The 17,760-nt window shown below is 43.5% G+C and overlaps 1 protein-coding gene across 1 annotated transcript in view; it reads left to right on the top strand.

Moving 5' to 3' along the window:
• The window catches only part of LOC126481004 (facilitated trehalose transporter Tret1-like), a 128,748-nt gene that overhangs the window by 109,638 nt on the left and 1,350 nt on the right, over positions 1-17,760 (top strand). The gene's annotated exons all lie outside the window — the stretch shown is intronic.

The following is a 17,760-nucleotide window of genomic DNA, read 5'->3' as shown; positions in this document are numbered from 1 at the left end:
ACAGGTTTTAAAGTTGAGAAAATACACAGCAATCAGTCACTAATAACCTGTTTATTGCAGATCTAGATTTCAACCACAGTGTTGCTATCATCAGTGTGGTAAGATGCAAGTGAAATCATCATTACCACTTGCCTCTACAAATAGCCCCTGCTAAACTATCCATGTGTTTCAGTTCAGTGGAAGTGAAATACTGGCAAGGATAATTCAATAGGGGTTATTTGTGTAGATGAATGATGACGATGATGATGGTGGTGGTGATGATTTGACTTGCACCTTGCCACAATTATGATAGATGCACAGAGGTTGAAATAAACAGATTATTAGTAACTGACTGCTCTGCATTTTCTCAATTTCAAATACACACAGTTGGTAAGTACACCCATTCTATATGGAATCGAATCTGAAACAGGTTTTAGTTCAGTAGTTTCCATTGCTCTGTCCTTTAAGTATTTCCTGAGTAGATTTGCGAACAACTAGTAAGAGAAGGCTGCCCATGGCTACGCCATTAGTCTGCTCATGGTATTTTCAAACATGTGCTTTACTAGGTTTCAAACAAGCGAAGCTGTACCAGGTTCTGCATAAATGAGGAAAAACTTATAGTTGACAAATGATCTGCACAACTGAAGACTGATTTATAAGATATGAGCACCACACCAGCTTACTGCAACCCATTAGTCTGCAACAGCAGAGCACTGCATTGAAAATTGTCTATAATAAATCATACAGTCACCGTTGATCTTTATTTTACAATTGCCATTGCCGACTTTGGCCCGCAAAAACAGGTACTCATCGGCATTTAATTTCTTCTTCCTTCTCGTAGTCAAAACAAATGGCATGCTTGGAACAAGAGTACCATAAGGCTGTTTAGCCAAGAGTCCTGTAGTCTCAGCTATACTCCATGTCTTCCAAGCCAAAATGTTAGCATCTGGAAATGCTTCAAGGCCACCATAATCTGCTTGATTGCCCCATACAACAGCAAGTGTCAACCACGTACTACCTCCAGACACTGCTTGTACATCACAAGTAAAGTTCAGATGGAGTCCACGAAAAACATTTGGACCTCCAATCAATTGCTGTTTATTAAACTGCCCAGCCAAGTCAATATCAATCGCCTTCAAACTGCGATACACAGGTACACTGCGCTGCCAGCGACGACGCCATGCTCGTCGCAGAGGCATTGCTGTGGCAATCAAAGCTGTGGCTACCAACAATAAATTTTGGGACTGCATTTCCAAAGGACCGGTTGAAATTCATGTGACAGACAATTTAATCAAAAGGGATGCTGGGTTCGAATTTAGCAAGTCATGGGAGCCAATACTAGTCTACATCAAAGCAAAAGACACCTGGATGTGAGAAGTGACTAGAACGGTAGACGGAAGGCAACAAAGACTCTCCTCACCACCATAACAGTGTCAGGCAGCCTCACCACCAAGCATTGTGCAGAACTGGTGAAGCCTCAACTCTGGACTGGAAGGTACACATACTGCAGGGCCGCAGGATATAATTCATTCCATCACCACCACCTGATGATGGCGGCATGGCTGTCCACCTAAATACCGTGGACTTTTGATGACTGGATATGGCATGACACTCAAGAACCATGGAAGCATCTACAGCAGGTCTTCAATATGCTCCAGTTGTACACTCCTGGAAATGGAAAAAAGAACACATTGACACCGGTGTGTCAGACCCACCATACTTGCTCCGGACACTGCGAGAGAGCTGTACAAGCAATGATCACACGCACGGCACAGCGGACACACCAGGAACTGCGGTGTTGGCCGTCGAATGGCGCTAGCTGCGCAGCATTTGTGCACCGCTGCCGCCAGTGTCAGCCAGTTTGCCGTGGCATACGGAGCTCCATCGCAGTCTTTAACACTGGTAGCATGCCGCGACAGCGTGGACGTGAACCGTATGTGCAGTTGACGGACTTTGAGCGAGGGCGTATAGTGGGCATGCGGGAGGCCGGGTGGACGTACCGCCGAATTGCTCAACACGTGGGGCGTGAGGTCTCCACAGTACATCGATGTTGTCGCCAGTGGTCGGCGGAACGTGCACGTGCCCGTCGACCTGGGACCGGACCGCAGCGACGCACGGATGCACGCCAAGACCATAGGATCCTACGCAGTGCCGTAGGGGACCGCACCGCCACTTCCCAGCAAATTAGGGACACTGTTGCTCCTGGGGTATCGGCGAGGACCATTCGCAACCGTCTCCACGAAGCTGGGCTACGGTCCCGCACACCGTTAGGCCGTCTTCCGCTCACGCCCCAACATCGTGCAGCCCGCCTCCAGTGGTGTCGCGACAGGTGTGAATGGAGGGACGAATGGAGACGTGTCGTCTTCAGCGATGAGAGTCGCTTCTGCCTTGGTGCCAATGATGGTCGTATGCGTGTTTGGCGCCGTGCAGGTGAACGCCACAATCAGGACTGCATACGACCGAGGCACACAGGGCCAACACCCGGCATCATGGTGTGGGGAGCGATCTCCTACACTGGCCGTACACCACTGGTGATCGTCGAGGGGACACTGAATGGTGCACGGTACATCCAAACCGTCATCGAACCCATCGTTCTACCATTCCTAGACCGGCAAGGGAACTTGCTGTTCCAACAGGACAATGCACGTCCGCATGTATCCCGTGCCACCCAACGTGCTCTAGAAGGTGTAAGTCAACTACCCTGGCCAGCAAGATCTCCGGATCTGTCCCCCATTGAGCATGTTTGGGACTGGATGAAGCGTCGTCTCACGCGGTCTGCACGTCCAGCACGAACGCTGGTCCAACTGAGGCGCCAGGTGGAAATGGCATGGCAAGCCGTTCCACAGGACTACATCCAGCATCTCTACGATCGTCTCCATGGGAGAATAGCAGCCTGCATTGCTGCGAAAGGTGGATATACACTGTACTAGTGCCGACATTGTGCATGCTCTGTTGCCTGTGTCTATGTGCCTGTGGTTCTGTCAGTGTGATCATGTGATGTATCTGACCCCAGGAATGTGTCAATAAAGTTTCCCCTTCCTGGGACAATGAATTCACGGTGTTCTTATTTCAATTTCCAGGAGTGTATTTTTAAATCTTTTGGGAACAAAACCTAACCAATTATTTATGAAGCACAGTTAAACGTTTGTGTATAAATTCTTGTAATCCATTATACTCATCCTTTTTTCATAGTCAATATACAGAACCTGGGCAATAACTCAGACTTCCTTTTATTTTATTATTCAATTTGCATAGCTCTGAATTATTTGATTTTCTTCTTTTTCATTTTCCTCTTCTTCCCCTTCCTTAGTTCCTATAACTGGATTTCGACGTAAACTTTTATTCCAAGAATATCACCTTACTTAATTTCACATTGGATTGGTGCGTAACTTCATAGAGTCTTTGTTTTGCATGTTGGTTGTCCAGTTGCTATGGGTTCATTTATCAACTGTCATTTTGGATTTGTAGTTCACTATTGCTATTTGAGGTAACATATCATCATTTTGTCATTTGGAGATACTGAGTGGAGCTTTGGATGCTAGAAAATGGTGTGCCAAGTGGAGAAATCAGAACATTTTCAACTTATTCTTCTGTTTGAGTTCAGCAGAGGGTTGACAACAGTAGAGGCAGCCAGAAACACTTGCACCGTGTCTGAGGATAATACCATTGGGCAGAACTCACAAGAAAACGGTTGTCTCATTTTAAGAAGGATCATTTTGACATTAGTGACTGTGCACATTCAGGAAGACCTTCAGGTTTGAATGATTCATGTCACGGTACTTGAGAACTGGCAAATGTGATGAACTGTGATCGTTTCACCATTGTGCAACGTTTGCCTACAATGTGGAACGTTCAAAAATTGGGTGCATGGGCACCACATGCTCTAACCAAAACCAAAAAAAACCAGCAGTTGGCCATATGTGCACCTCTGTTTGCTCATCATCAATTGGCTCATGAACAACTCGACAATTCTTACCCTGTATCATTACTATTGATGAGAAATGGTGTCTTTATGCTAACATGGGGAAAGAAAGGAATGGTTCAACCCAAATGATGCAGCAACTCCTCATACAAAGACCTGCGTGCATCTACAAAAAATAATGTTAAATGTTACACATCTGGTGGAACAAGGATGGTGTGGTGTACTATGAATTGCTTCCCAAAGTGTAACCATCACTGCTGACATTTGTTGTCAACAACTGAGAACTCTTGCAGACACAGTCCAAGAACAATGGCCTGGAAGACTGCATGAATTGATGCTACTGCATGATAACACCTTCTCACATTTGACAGACAGACAAAAAACACTGTATACGAGTTGGGTTGGGAAGTCATTCCACACACACCTTATTCACGTGATCTTCTGCCCTCAGATTTTCACCTTTTCCAATCCCTGTCAAACAATGCTCAAGTATTTCCTTTCTGGATGAAAATGCACTTTGAACATGGCCCAAAGAGTTTCTGCCTCAAAACTATGTGATTTCTACAGTTGTGGAATTGACAAGTAACCCAAGCATTGGCAGACTGTTGTGAATAATGAAGGAGAATATATGACAATATTTGAAAAGGAAAGTTTGCTACTCATCACATAGCAAAGATGTTGATTCACAGACAGGCACAATAAAAAGATTGCCCAACACAACATTCTTCATTTTAAGGACTGCTTCACAGCCTGTGCCATCTGGATCCTTCCTACAAACACCAGCATCTCTGAATTACACAGGTGGGAACTATCCCTACAATGTATCCTAAATTCCCGCAATCCTCCTGGCCTTAACCTTCGTTAGCCATTGTCCTTCACCATCTATTCCCTTCCCTGTTCCCATTTCACAGCCTCCTATTCCACAGCCTCCTATTCCACAGCCTCCTATTCCACAGATGCATCCACAATCTTTTTACTTCCCTCCTTTACCATTCCCGCTGTCTAACCTCCTGAATGCACCTAGCTGCCATACCCTCTCTCCATTTCGTCCCTGTATGCTCCTGCTCCTGTTCGTACCTGCTCTCCCTCCCTGTCCCAGCCCCAGCTACCCCCAACACCCAGATTGCTTCTCCCTTCAAGTGCAGTTGCCCGCAACCTGGCTCTGGCAGGCCGAAACAGTGGTCATGTGTGTGTGAGTTGTGTTTGCAAGAGTGTATGTGTGTATGTTGTCTATTTTAGGAAAAGGTCTTCTGACTGAAAGATTGTGTGCATGCTCAGCAACTGAATTGTCCAGATGTTTCTTAGCCACAGTTTGTCAGTGGCCATGCAGATAGACAGCCTGTTGGTTATGACAACCACGTAGAACGAAGCACACTGGTTGCAGCTTAGCTTGTATATCAAATGAAACCAGTATGAGGAGATGCTGCTTCGTTTGGGCTCAACCATTTCTTTCTTTTCCTTGTGTTAGCATAAAGACACCATTTCTCATCACTAGTAATGATACAAGATAGGAATGGTCATTGTTATTCGCGAGTCAATTGATGACGAGCAAGAAGAGGTGCAGATGTGGTCACCTGCTGTTTTTGTGATTTTTGCTTAAAGCATGTGGTATCCATATACCCGATTTCTGAATCTTCCCCACTGCATACAAATGTCACACGATGGTAGAATGATCACATTTCACAACATTTGCCAGGTCTTGAGTATCACGATGTGAATCATTGTGGATTACCACATTTAAACGAGCTTCATCAAACTCCAAATGTCTTCCTAAATACGGAGAGTCACTAATGTCTTAAAGATCCTCCTGAAAATGAGACAACCATTTTTTTGCAAACTCTGTCCAATCACATTATCCTCTAGCTGTTGTGTGTATGAAATTATGCATCAAACCAATAAAGCAGATATGTAACTAACATATTAAAATCTGCTTGTTCAATTCCACTAGCTTCCATAGGAACAGAGGTTTGGACAAATAGCCATTTTTTCCAACCCCTGACATACAGTCTGCCCTGCATGACAGGTGTGTTGAGTGAGTAGTATCCGCCTGCTTTATTAACCTATTTTGCAGTGGCCACATGTGCAGATGGGCACATCTGGGGGAAAGTTGAGATGAGCTGAGGAGGAGACGGACAAGCGGGAGGTAGGAGGGGATGGACAGGGAGGGAGTGGACCAGGAGGGGATGGAAAGAGAGAGGGTGGAAGGAGGAGAAGGATAGATAAAGGGGAAGGAGGAGATGGATAGGGTTGGGGGAGACGGATAGAGAAAGGGAAACAGGAGGAGATGGAAAGAGAGAGGGGGGAAGGTGAATACAGACAGAGGGAGGGGGAGAAAGATGTGGTCAGAGAGAGAGGGGCCACAGGAGATGGACAAAGAGGGCAGAGGAAGAGATGTGTGCAACATATGTCTCTTAACACACATGCAAGCAAAGCCACAGGGAAAAGACTAGTTATTCATGTTTGAAAGACATGTTTGTGTTGATACACTTCCTTCCCCATCAAATTGCATTGTGCAAAAATTTTGGCCAGTTGAATCTTTTTCATGTAGACCATTTTTAACAGTAATAATAATATTAAAGTCTGAACCAAGTTTAGCAAAAATTAAACCAATATATTCTAGCTACGTTTTGAGAGTTATTTCTGGCAATTCTTTAATTCTTTTTTACCTTCTTCCATAATACCATTTAATATTTTTATGTTTATCTTATGCCATTTCCTAAATTAAAACATACATGATGTTCTACACAACAATGAGGTTTGTTCACCAATTTTGAAGTTTCTTCATTATTTCAAACGTAGGTTTCAAACTGAATTTCTTTAGGAATAAGTTAGAGTATCTTCATATCTGAATTTTCACCAATATCCATAGAATCAGTTTCAAGATATCCAACATCTTGTAAATATATTGTCATGTAGAAGAAGGTATAAGCAGCTGAATGACGAACACTTACTTCACTTAACACAGGTTTATTCAGCACTTGCACATACAAGAGCGCTGAGCGAACTGCCTCCGGCCAGAACACATACAGTATATATACAGCTACAAAACATTCCAGTACAATGATTCTTTACATTTGTGGATACTTCTAGAATGTACTCAAATCGAATATAAAAATTAAAATTCTACAGTCCAGGTGAGTATTGAACTCAGGACCCTCGGTGCAACAGTTTAGTATCGTAAAAACTACACCACGTCTCTACTCAGCTTCTTCTGTGACACTGCTCCCTCCTTAAGAGAACAGCGTCTCGGTGTTACGTCCTCCTATAGTTCAATTCTTTTATCTTGGCGGCTCGCGCATGCCCGCCCAGACGCTGGAGATTGCTGCGTTGCCAGTTGCACACGACGCACGCGCCAATAGAAGCAGCGCCATAGTATAGCATAGTTCGCAAGCTTACGTGTAGGGGAGAGCGCGCAGTTCTTGAAATAAAGCCACCACGGCCGCATTAACCCTTTCGCTGCTACAAAGACGTGCTCCCTGCATTCCGCGCTGTGGGCGATTTTGTCACTGCACTGCTCGCCTGTGCAGACACATTGTGTTCCGACTGCTTTGACACTCTTTATCATTCGATTCCACAAAAACTATTTGGCTCAAAAATTAGATTTTTACCTATCTTCTTGACTGATACCTTCCCCCCATAAATGACTTAATTTTGTTTCGATGTTCAACGCAGTTATTATGCAGCATTAAATATAGTAAACCTTTGCACGAAATTTTGAGGAGTTTGCAGAGGTACAAGTCCATAGAGTATACTTTCCGTATGGTCGATTTTAGTTGCCACAATGTTGAGAATGAAATGTGGACAAGATACCTATATATTTCATTTAATTTAAGTACCACATAAGTGTCGTATGTAATATTGAGAAATATTCCACCTTTAGCGACTGTAACAAAAGTTTTACTTACATTGGGCACGTTTGGCTTTATTTTAAAGCACTTCAATCAATCAAAAGGAAGTAGACAAAATACATTAAACAAAACTGTGGACTTACAAAAACATTAGGACTTGAATATACCGTCTGTCAGTCAAATATAATTTTGTGTGTGGCACACACAAACAGCATTTATTTGCTAAAACACTGATGAGCCAACACAAACGTTGAATATTGTGCTACCGCAGCACAAAACTATGAAAGGTGACTTGGCAATGGAGGACACAAAATACAGTCCTCTTATGATGCTTCAAAAGAGAGAAACGCGTCTGGTCTAAATAAGTCGCTTATTACAGTTGCAGAAGAGGGATATATTTCAATACCATTGGTAAAACTGCGACTGTGGAACAAAAACAAGAAATAGAACATGAATACCATTGTGTATGTGCCATACCTTTCACCGATGGAAGTGCTTTAAAATAAAGCCAAACGCGCCGTGTGCATATAAAACTTTTATTACAGTCGCGAAAGACGGAATATTTCTCAATATTACAGACGACACATATGTGGTACTTAAATTAAATGAGATATTGTTATACAGTAAATATTATATGACATTTAGGTATCTTGTCCACATTTCATTCTCAACATTGTGGCAACTAAAATCGACCATACGGAAAGTATATGCTATGGACTTTTACCTCTGCAAACTCTTCAAAATTTCGTGCAATGGTTTACTACATTTAATGCTGCACATCAAAACAAAATTAAGTCATTTATGTGGGGAAGGTATCAGGCAAGAAGACGTGTAAAAATCAAATTTTTTGGCCAAATAGTTTTTGTGAAATCGAATGATAAGTGTGTCAAAGCAGTGGGAACACCATGTGTCTGCACAGGCGAGAAGTGCAGTGATGACAAAATCGCGCACAGCACGGAATGCGGGGAGCACGTGTCTGCAGCAGCGAAAAAGTTAATGAAGAGGCAAAGCACTAGAAATTTCATTCAAACGAATAAAATTCATGAAGTAAGGCACTCCAATATTGTTTTTAAATAAAGAAAATATTAAGCACCGCACAAGGTTTGAACTCATAACCTTTCACATGGCAGCCCAACACCTTCACCGTTTCGCTACCTCAACTCATCGAACAGTGTATCTCCATAAGGAGTCTAACACCTCATGCAACTACTTATAAACACTGTTGGTATGACTATGAATTACTCACGCTTCGTCGAAGTACAATACGAAATAAACAATTACCGCTGTTCTTTATTGCGAAAAAGCAGTTCGTGAGATTGAAACAAACACCTTTCCTTGCTATCGCCTGAATTAGGAGTCTTATTGCTTGTTTGGTTTAATTAATTAATAGAATATGAAGCAATTGGTATAAAGAATGCTTTTTCCAAACTTTCTGTAAAAGAAAGTCTGCTATCAAGACATTGCTTTTGTTCTATTACTTTATTTATGACTGAACGTTTCTAAAACTGAAGACACTCGTCCGTGCTCTGCACTGCTGTCGAGATCTGGCAACGTCGTTCTCTGTTCATTGGCTGACTGTGTTTTGTGACGTCAGATGCGCAGAACGAACCTAAACTCGGCCGCCAAGATATATGACGCGCACTTTAGTCTGGGAATGAGTCATCGGTCCTGCATACTCCAACTCCCGATGACTGGTGCTTGCCCTGGCGGTGATCTTCTTAGAACTTCTTTTGCTGCTACGCTCTTTATCACCTTTCTGCTTGTTGCCTGTCACCGGAGCTTTGAATATGCCCTGGGTTGCAGAATCTTTGTAGGGCTTCATTCAAAGGACATGGACCGTATCTCTGATCTTTTGTCGTCTTGTGCCAGGATCGAAATCTGCAACTTCATAAGTAACATCAGACAACTGTCTTACAACCTTATAAGGTCCAAAGTAGTGCCTGAGAAGCTTCTCAGAGAGATCAACCTTCCGAAAAGGAGTGAAGATCCAGATGAGGTCACCAGGCTGGTAGACAACAGGGTGGTGGCTTGCGTCATACCTTCGGCGATCGTTTTCTTAAGCCTGCAGCGTGCGAAGGTGACCTAACTGCCGAGCTTCCTCAGCTCTGGTTAACACCTGGTCGATGTAGTCCTCGTCCATGTCATCAGGGTGTAACCGAGACACAGTGTCCATCGTCGTAGTCGCCTCACGCCCATGCACCAGGAAAAATGGTGTAAATACTGTGGCGTCTTGTTTAGCTGTGTTGTAGGCAAATGTCACAAAAGGTAGCACCTCATCCCAGTTGCTCTGCTCAACATTGACGAACATTGATAGCATATTGGCCAAGGTCTTATTATGGCATTCAGTAAGCCCGTTATTTTGCGGATGGTAGGCAGTCATTGCGTGATGAGGGTTTATCTCTGTCACAAGATTCAATTGAAAAACTTTCCCTCAATCTGTAATTAACGACATTGGGGCACTGTGTTTTAATACAATGCCTTCCATGATGAATTTGGCTACCTCAGATGCTTTGGCTGTTTTCACGGCTTTTGTAATGGCATTGCATGTCAGATAATCAGTGCAAACAATAATCCATCTATTGCCACTAGCAGATGTTGGAAATTGTCCAAGGAGGTCAATCCCAACATGGTGGAAAAGCGTTTCAGCTGGTGGAATTGGTATGTATCGGCCAGGTGGTTTCTGAGGAACTGCCTTTCTCCTCTGGCACTCTTGACAGTGAGACACATAGTGACGGAAACTCTTAAATAAACCTGGCCAGAAAAATCTCTTGCAGATTCTATCGTATGCTTAATAAATCCTAAATGTCCGGCCTCAGGTGTGTCATGGAACTTTTGTAGAATGTCTAAGTGCATATGTTTAGGAATCACTGGTAGCCACCTCTTTCCAAATGGATCGAAGTTTTTCTTACAAAGCAATCCATTAACTGCCTTAAATTGTCCTTTCACATCCTCTGACCGATTTAGGGCATGCATAAATTGAGATATCTTGGCATCGTCCTTCTGCTCAGCAGAGACATCCTGGAGTGCAGCAAGACAGTCACTGTCTTCTTCAAAGTCTTGATGGTATTGCACAGGGTTCCTTGAGAGACAGTCGGCATCTTGGTGTTTTCTTCCACTTTTGTACACTATGCTAATCTCATACTCTTTAAGATGTAGTGCCCACCTGGCGAGTTGTCCTGTTGGATCCTTAAGACCTGTCAACCAACAAAGTGAATCGTGGTCTGTAAGAACTGAGAATGGCCTTCCAAAGAGATATTGTCGAAATTTACACATGGCTCAGATCACAGCAAGACATTCTCCTTCTGTAGTTGAGTAGTTTCTCTTGGCTTTTGTTAAGTGTCCTAGAAGCATAGGCTATAACCTTCTCTTTTCCATCCGAAATTTGCACCATAACAGCACCGATCTCATACCTACTGGCATCTGTGTGTAGTTCTGTAGGTGCTCTCTCATCATACAGACCTCGTACAGGGTCAGACGTCAGAGCTTTTCGCAGCACATTGAAAGAATCTTGTTGAGCACCACCCCAGATAAATTTAGCAGCAGCTTTTAACAACTCTTGGAGTGGCCTGGCTTTGATACAAAAGTCTTTAATAAGACGACGATAATAAGAATATAATCCGAGGAAGCTTCTCACATCTCTAATACTTTTAGGAATAGGAAATTCTGTTATAGCTCTCACCTTTTCTGGGTCTGGCCGCACACCTTCGTTTGACACAAGGTGTCCAAGTATTTTGATTTCTTTTGCTCCAAAGAGACATTTTATTGGGTTAAGTTTAAGTCCGCCTTGTTGGAGACACTTAAGAATGGCCCTCAGTCTTTTTATATGTTCATCAAATTTCTCTGAGAACACTATAATGTCATCTAAATAACAAAGACACAACGTCCACTTCAAGTGACATAGAAGATTATCCATCATCCATTCAAAACTTGCTGGTGCATTACACAAATCAAACGGCATTACCTTAAGCTCATACAGGGCCTCAGGAGTGACGAATGGAGTTTTCTCACGATCAGCCTAATCTACTTCGATCTGCCAGTATCCTGAATACATGTCCATGGTTGAGAAAAACTTAGCCCCCTTCGGACAATATAGTGTATCGTCAATTCGTGGAAGAGGGTAAATGTTCTTTTTAGTTATCTTATTAAGCTTCCTGTAATCAACACAAAAGCGCCAACTGCCATACTTCTTCCTAACGAGGACCACTGGTGACAAACATGGGCTCTGCAAAGGCTGAATGATGTCATTCTTCATCATTTTCTCTACCTCATCGCAAATTATTTGAAGTTCTGTTACTGACACATGGTATGCTCTCTGGTTTATTGGTTGATGGTCTCCAGTGCTAATCCAGTGCTTCACTGTCGATTTGTCTAATTTCCTCTTCACCTGTGGATTGAAGCATTCAGAGAACTCTTGAGAAATGGCAAGTAGCTACTTCTGTTGTTCCTTAGTGAGATTTGGTGATAGTCAAGCTAGAAGATCTTGTCTCATAGTGGTAGCGCTAATTTCACCCAAAGACTCGGTATGGGAGCTCTGCAATTAATGACTCAGCGTTTGCTACACAAGTGTCTTGGAAGGATCTGCAGTTCTCAGCAACAGTTAACTATCCACAATTCACTGAATCTGTTCTTAAACGAGATGGCAGAGGCCGGGATGACCAAGTTATTCTCCAGTAGTATGCTTCTCTTACATTCCACTACAAGATCCATGGGGTGCTGCATGGAATGACACATGACAGTTACCTTTCTAGCACTGACTGCAGGAATGATCACTTCATCCAGCACATACAGTCTCCACACACTCAGATGCACATCTTCCTGTCCACAGTATCTCATCTCGTCTAGCATAATCTTCAAGTGACCACAATCCACAATTGGCTGAGGAGCTTTCAAAAAGCCCCGTTTGAGAATGACGTCATGACTACACTACTATGGGCTGTGTAAGACCATTTATACCCACATGAATGGTAGATCTTCCTGTTGGTCTTACATATTTCCAATTAGCCACCTTTCAGCACAGATGTTTTGTTGTCGACGAATACAGTTTTCTGCAACTGGTGGTGATACTTCTCTGAATGACTGAATATGATGCTCCAGAGTCCACAAGAGCTTGGGCTGGTTGGCCATCCATGAGGATATCGACGTAGTTTCCTATCATTTTTGTAGTGATCAACAGCAGAGGATTTTTCTCTTCAGTGACCTCACCTCCAAGGAAGGTTCCACCCTTTAGTTTTCAAGGTTGCGGCAGATAGGTGATCGGCTGGAGCTTCTAAACAGTGATGGAGGCCTTGATTGACGTGTTGGGGAGCATCCTCTCCAGCGGCTAGCTTGCGGCGATGGTGACCTACGTCGTCCTCCACCCACATCTTGCTCACCATCGTCATTCCGGAGTTGGTGTCGGCTAAGATCGGTCTGCTATCTTCTGGCACGGGCATCATCAAATATCCGTCACCTTTCTCGACAAAGCGCACCACAAGTCCCGGTCGTCCACAGTGGAAACATACTGGCTGGTTATCCTGAGTCCTCCAGACGTCAGTCTTCCTTGGTGCCCAAACAGGTTCCTCATGCGGCATTGTAGGAATGTAACTCTGCTTGGGTCTCGATTTTCTCACCGTTTTAAAGGGAAATGAAGGATGAGCGATTGCATTCAATGTCTGTTCCACTTCCTACCTTACGATCTCTTGAAGCGTCTCCGTTTTTTTGTTCGCTGTGCAAACAAAGTGCCTTCTGAACTTCCTCTCTCACTGTCTGTAGAAGAACACTTGCAAAATCAGTTGCTTCCCCATCACAGATATCGAAACGACGTTTGGAAGCCATTCAAACTTCTTGCATGTAATTCTTTTTCGATGCATTGTCCCGATACACTGGCACCATTTTATGAAGTTATCTGCTGTCGAAACCTCCTTCGGGAGTAGGGATCGATACATGTCCTAAGAAACACCCTTCATGAGATGTGCAATCTTATCTTCTTCCTCCATTCTGGGATCCACTATTTTACACAGTTCCCCGATGTCATGAATGTAAGATGCTTTAGTTTCTCCTGGACGCTGTGCACTGCACTTTAATTTATCTTCAGCCTTGCACTTCTGTTGTTGTGTGTCGCCGAAATACTTGCGCAGTTACGTCTGGAATGCTTCCCAGCTTGTGAACTTCTCCTTGTTGTTCTCATACCATTGCTTGGCAGTGCCCTCCAAGTAGAAAAATACATTAGCCAAACACACGGTGTTATCCCATTTGTTAAATTTGGCTATACACTCATATACCATCAGCCACTTGTTTGGATCTTGGCCGTCATCCCCAGAGAACCCTAAAGGATGTCTCATGTGGTGGCACAGTTGCTGCCATCGTAACGTCCTCTTCTTCTTCTGTCTCTGGTAGATTGCGATCTGCTGAGTATGGCTCGAACTCAGGTTTCTCGCCATGTAAATGGCGGCTCTGTCATGGCCTGATGGGAGCCACTATGACGTCAATATTGTGTGCTATAAGAAGTTCCAATACCCAGTGCCTCCACTAGAATAATGTCACATAGAAGAAGGCGGAAGTAGCTGAATGACAAACACTAACATCAGTTAACGAAGGTTTATTCAGCAATTGCACATACAAGAGTGCGGAGCAAACTGCCTCCAGCCAGAACACATGCAGTATATATACAGCTACAGAACATTCCAGTACAATGATTCTTTACATTTGCGGATACTTCTAGAATATACTCAAACCGAATATAGAAATTAAAATTCTACAGTCCAGGTGAGTTTTGAACTCACGACCCTCGGTGCAACAGTTTAGTATCATAACAACTACACCATGTCTCTACTCAGCTTCCTCTGTGACAATATTATTACTGTTTCATTACAAAGAACATTCCCACAAAATACTACAGTGTGGACTATTATATTTATTTACATGGTCAAAATTAAAGATTTGTCATTTAATTCTGTTCAGTGTTTAATTTTGTTTAATACTCTGGAAAAAAGGATCAAATTTCACATTTTAACATTTTCCAATTTTGGATAATTATTTCGAGCTCAATTTTCAATAATTATTTCAAGCTTATTTTTGAATATTTTTGAAAAATGTGTTAATGTTGTTGATATTTTGTATATTGTGATTGTTTTTCATTCTGTGAATATTTTAAAGATTTTTTTTTTTTTTTTTAATGTGTGGAATGTAGATATTATATAGGGTTTGAGAACACACTATCAAAAGAAGAAAAGAGAATACAAAGTGATCCATGAACTCCTTACCTAAAGGAACTCAGAGAAAAACTTTTAGCCTTGTACACAATGATAAAAGCTGGCTATCCTATTTGAAGCAGGGATATAGGACAGCAAAAAATATATACATGACAGAAATGCAAGCAGCAAACAGGAGAGTCAATGATATCTTCATTGAAAAGTCTCAACAAATCCAAAGCAGCCCAGAAAACACAGAAACAGCACAAAACACAGAAACAAGCATGTGACTTCAGTTTCACCTAAGGTTTGCTAAATAACTTCTTCATAAACTGTTCAAATCAGGGAAAATCTGCTACTTCAAAAATATATGAAAATTCTGAAGGTTCTTTGGACAATAGAAGACTACCTGATTTAAGACGTAAGTGCACTCAGGTTAGCTGAAAAATTGGACACAGAACTGTTTCCATACTAGGTAAGCTACAGAGTGAAAATACCTATGGCTTATCAAATTATATCCTAAAACATTTAATTGACATTATACTGTTTCCTCTGCCTTAGCTTATAAACTGCATGTTTCAAGTTGGAAAAGTTACTGATGGCTCCAAGTACACAACTGTTGTCCCAGTTTATAAGGAAGGAGACAAAAACAGTCCTCACAGTTAAAATGTCAATGTCCCTTATTCCAATTGCATCTAAGGCCACAATACACAGCATAAAAGAGCGACTATGCAGCTTCTTTGAGAACAATAAGCTAAGGCTATATGGTTTTATGCCATTGAAGCTGTAAAATCTCTGGTTGCAGATGATCTGGAATCCTTTGAAAAGCATTATTTTGCCTGTGCTATGCTCCTCAATCTGAGCAAAGTAATTGACACTACATCACTTTATGTCTTAATATATAAATTTTAAGAATATGGAATCAAGGTCAATGAATTATCATTAATCAAATCGCATCTGTTAGATGGGAGACATGCTGTCACTGTAAATAATTGTAGATCAAATGCCCTACTTGTTAATATAGGCATGCTTAAAGATTATATCCTGGGCCCTTTTCTCTTTCTTATATACACTCCTGGAAATTGAAATAAGAACACCGTGAATTCATTGTCCCAGGAAGGGGAAACTTTATTGACACATTCCTGGGGTCAGATACATCACGTGATCACACTGACAGAACCACAGGCACATAGACACAGGCAACAGAGCATGCACAATGTCGGCACTAGTACAGTGTATATCCACCTTTCGCAGCAATGCAGGCTGCTATTCTCCCATGGAGACGATCGTAGAGATGCTGGATGTAGTCCTGTGGAACGGCTTGCCATGCCATTTCCACCTGGCGCCTCAGTTGGACCAGCGTTCGTACTGGACGTGCAGACCGCGTGAGACGACGCTTCATCCAGTCCCAAACATGCTCAATGGGGGACAGATCCGGAGATCTTGCTGGCCAGGGTAGTTGACTTACACCTTCTAGAGCACGTTGGGTGGCACGGGATACATGCGGACGTGCATTGTCCTGTTGGAACAGCAAGTTCCCTTGCCGGTCTAGGAATGGTAGAACGATGGGTTCGATGACGGTTTGGATGTACCGTGCACCATTCAGTGTCCCCTCGACGATCACCAGTGGTGTACGGCCAGTGTAGGAGATCGCTCCCCACACCATGATGCCGGGTGTTGGCCCTGTGTGCCTCGGTCGTGTGCAGTCCTGATTGTGGCGCTCACCTGCACGGCGCCAAACACGCATACGACCATCATTGGCACCAAGGCAGAAGCGACTCTCATCGCTGAAGACGACACGTCTCCATTCGTCCCTCCATTCACGCCTGTCGCGACACCACTGGAGGCGGGCTGCACAATGTTGGGGCGTGAGCGGAAGACGGCCTAACGGTGTGCGGGACCGTAGCCCAGCTTCATGGAGACGGTTGCGAATGGTCCTCGCCGATACCCCAGGAGCAACAGTGTCCCTAATTTGCTGGGAAGTGGCGGTGCGGTCCCCTATGGCACTGCGTAGGATCCTACGGTCTTGGCGTGCATCCGTGCGTCGCTGCGGTCCGGTATCAGGTCGACGGGCACGTGCACCTTCCGCTGACCACTGGCGACAACATCGATGTACTGTGGAGACCTCACGCCCCACGTGTTGAGCAATTCAGCGGTACGTCCACCCGGCCTCCCGCATGCCCACTATACGCCCCCGCTCAAAGTCCGTCAACTGCACATACGGTTCACGTCCACGCTGTCGCGGCATGCTACCAGTGTTAAAGACTGCGATGGAGCTCCGTATGCCACGGCAAACTGGCTGACACTGACGGCGGCGGTGCACAAATGCTGCGCAGCTAGCGCCATTCGATGGCCAACACCGCGGTTCCTGGTGTGTCCGCTGTGCCGTGCGTGTGATCATTGCTTGTACAGCCCTCTCGCAGTGTCCGGAGCAAGTATGGTGGGTTTGACACACCGGTGTCAATGTGTTCTTTTTTCCATTTCCAGGAGTGTATATATGAATGAACCACCTACTTCTTTGTCCTCTGAGTCTGTAACATATGCTGATCATACAGTCCTAGTACCCAGTCACAATACAGATGAAATGAAAAGAACACAGATAATGATGGATGTGCTTACACAATGGCTACAAAAAAGGATCAAATATTAAACAATATATTACTACATCCACAAACAAAGTGAAAAGATAAATGAGTGGAAATCTGTCAGACTACTATTAATTCAATTGGGCCCAAAACTGAAATGGGATGCACACACAGACAAAATGTGCATTATACTATAAAGAGTGATTTACTTACTATGTAAATTAAAATCCTACAAAAACAGTGGTTATGTGGCAAAA

The sequence above is a fragment of the Schistocerca serialis genome, chromosome 5 (genome assembly GCF_023864345.2).
Source record: "Schistocerca serialis cubense isolate TAMUIC-IGC-003099 chromosome 5, iqSchSeri2.2, whole genome shotgun sequence".
NCBI lineage: Eukaryota > Metazoa > Arthropoda > Insecta > Orthoptera > Acrididae > Schistocerca > Schistocerca serialis.
Note: the sequence above shows the minus strand (reverse complement) of the source record. Positions and strands in the feature narration are given on the sequence as shown.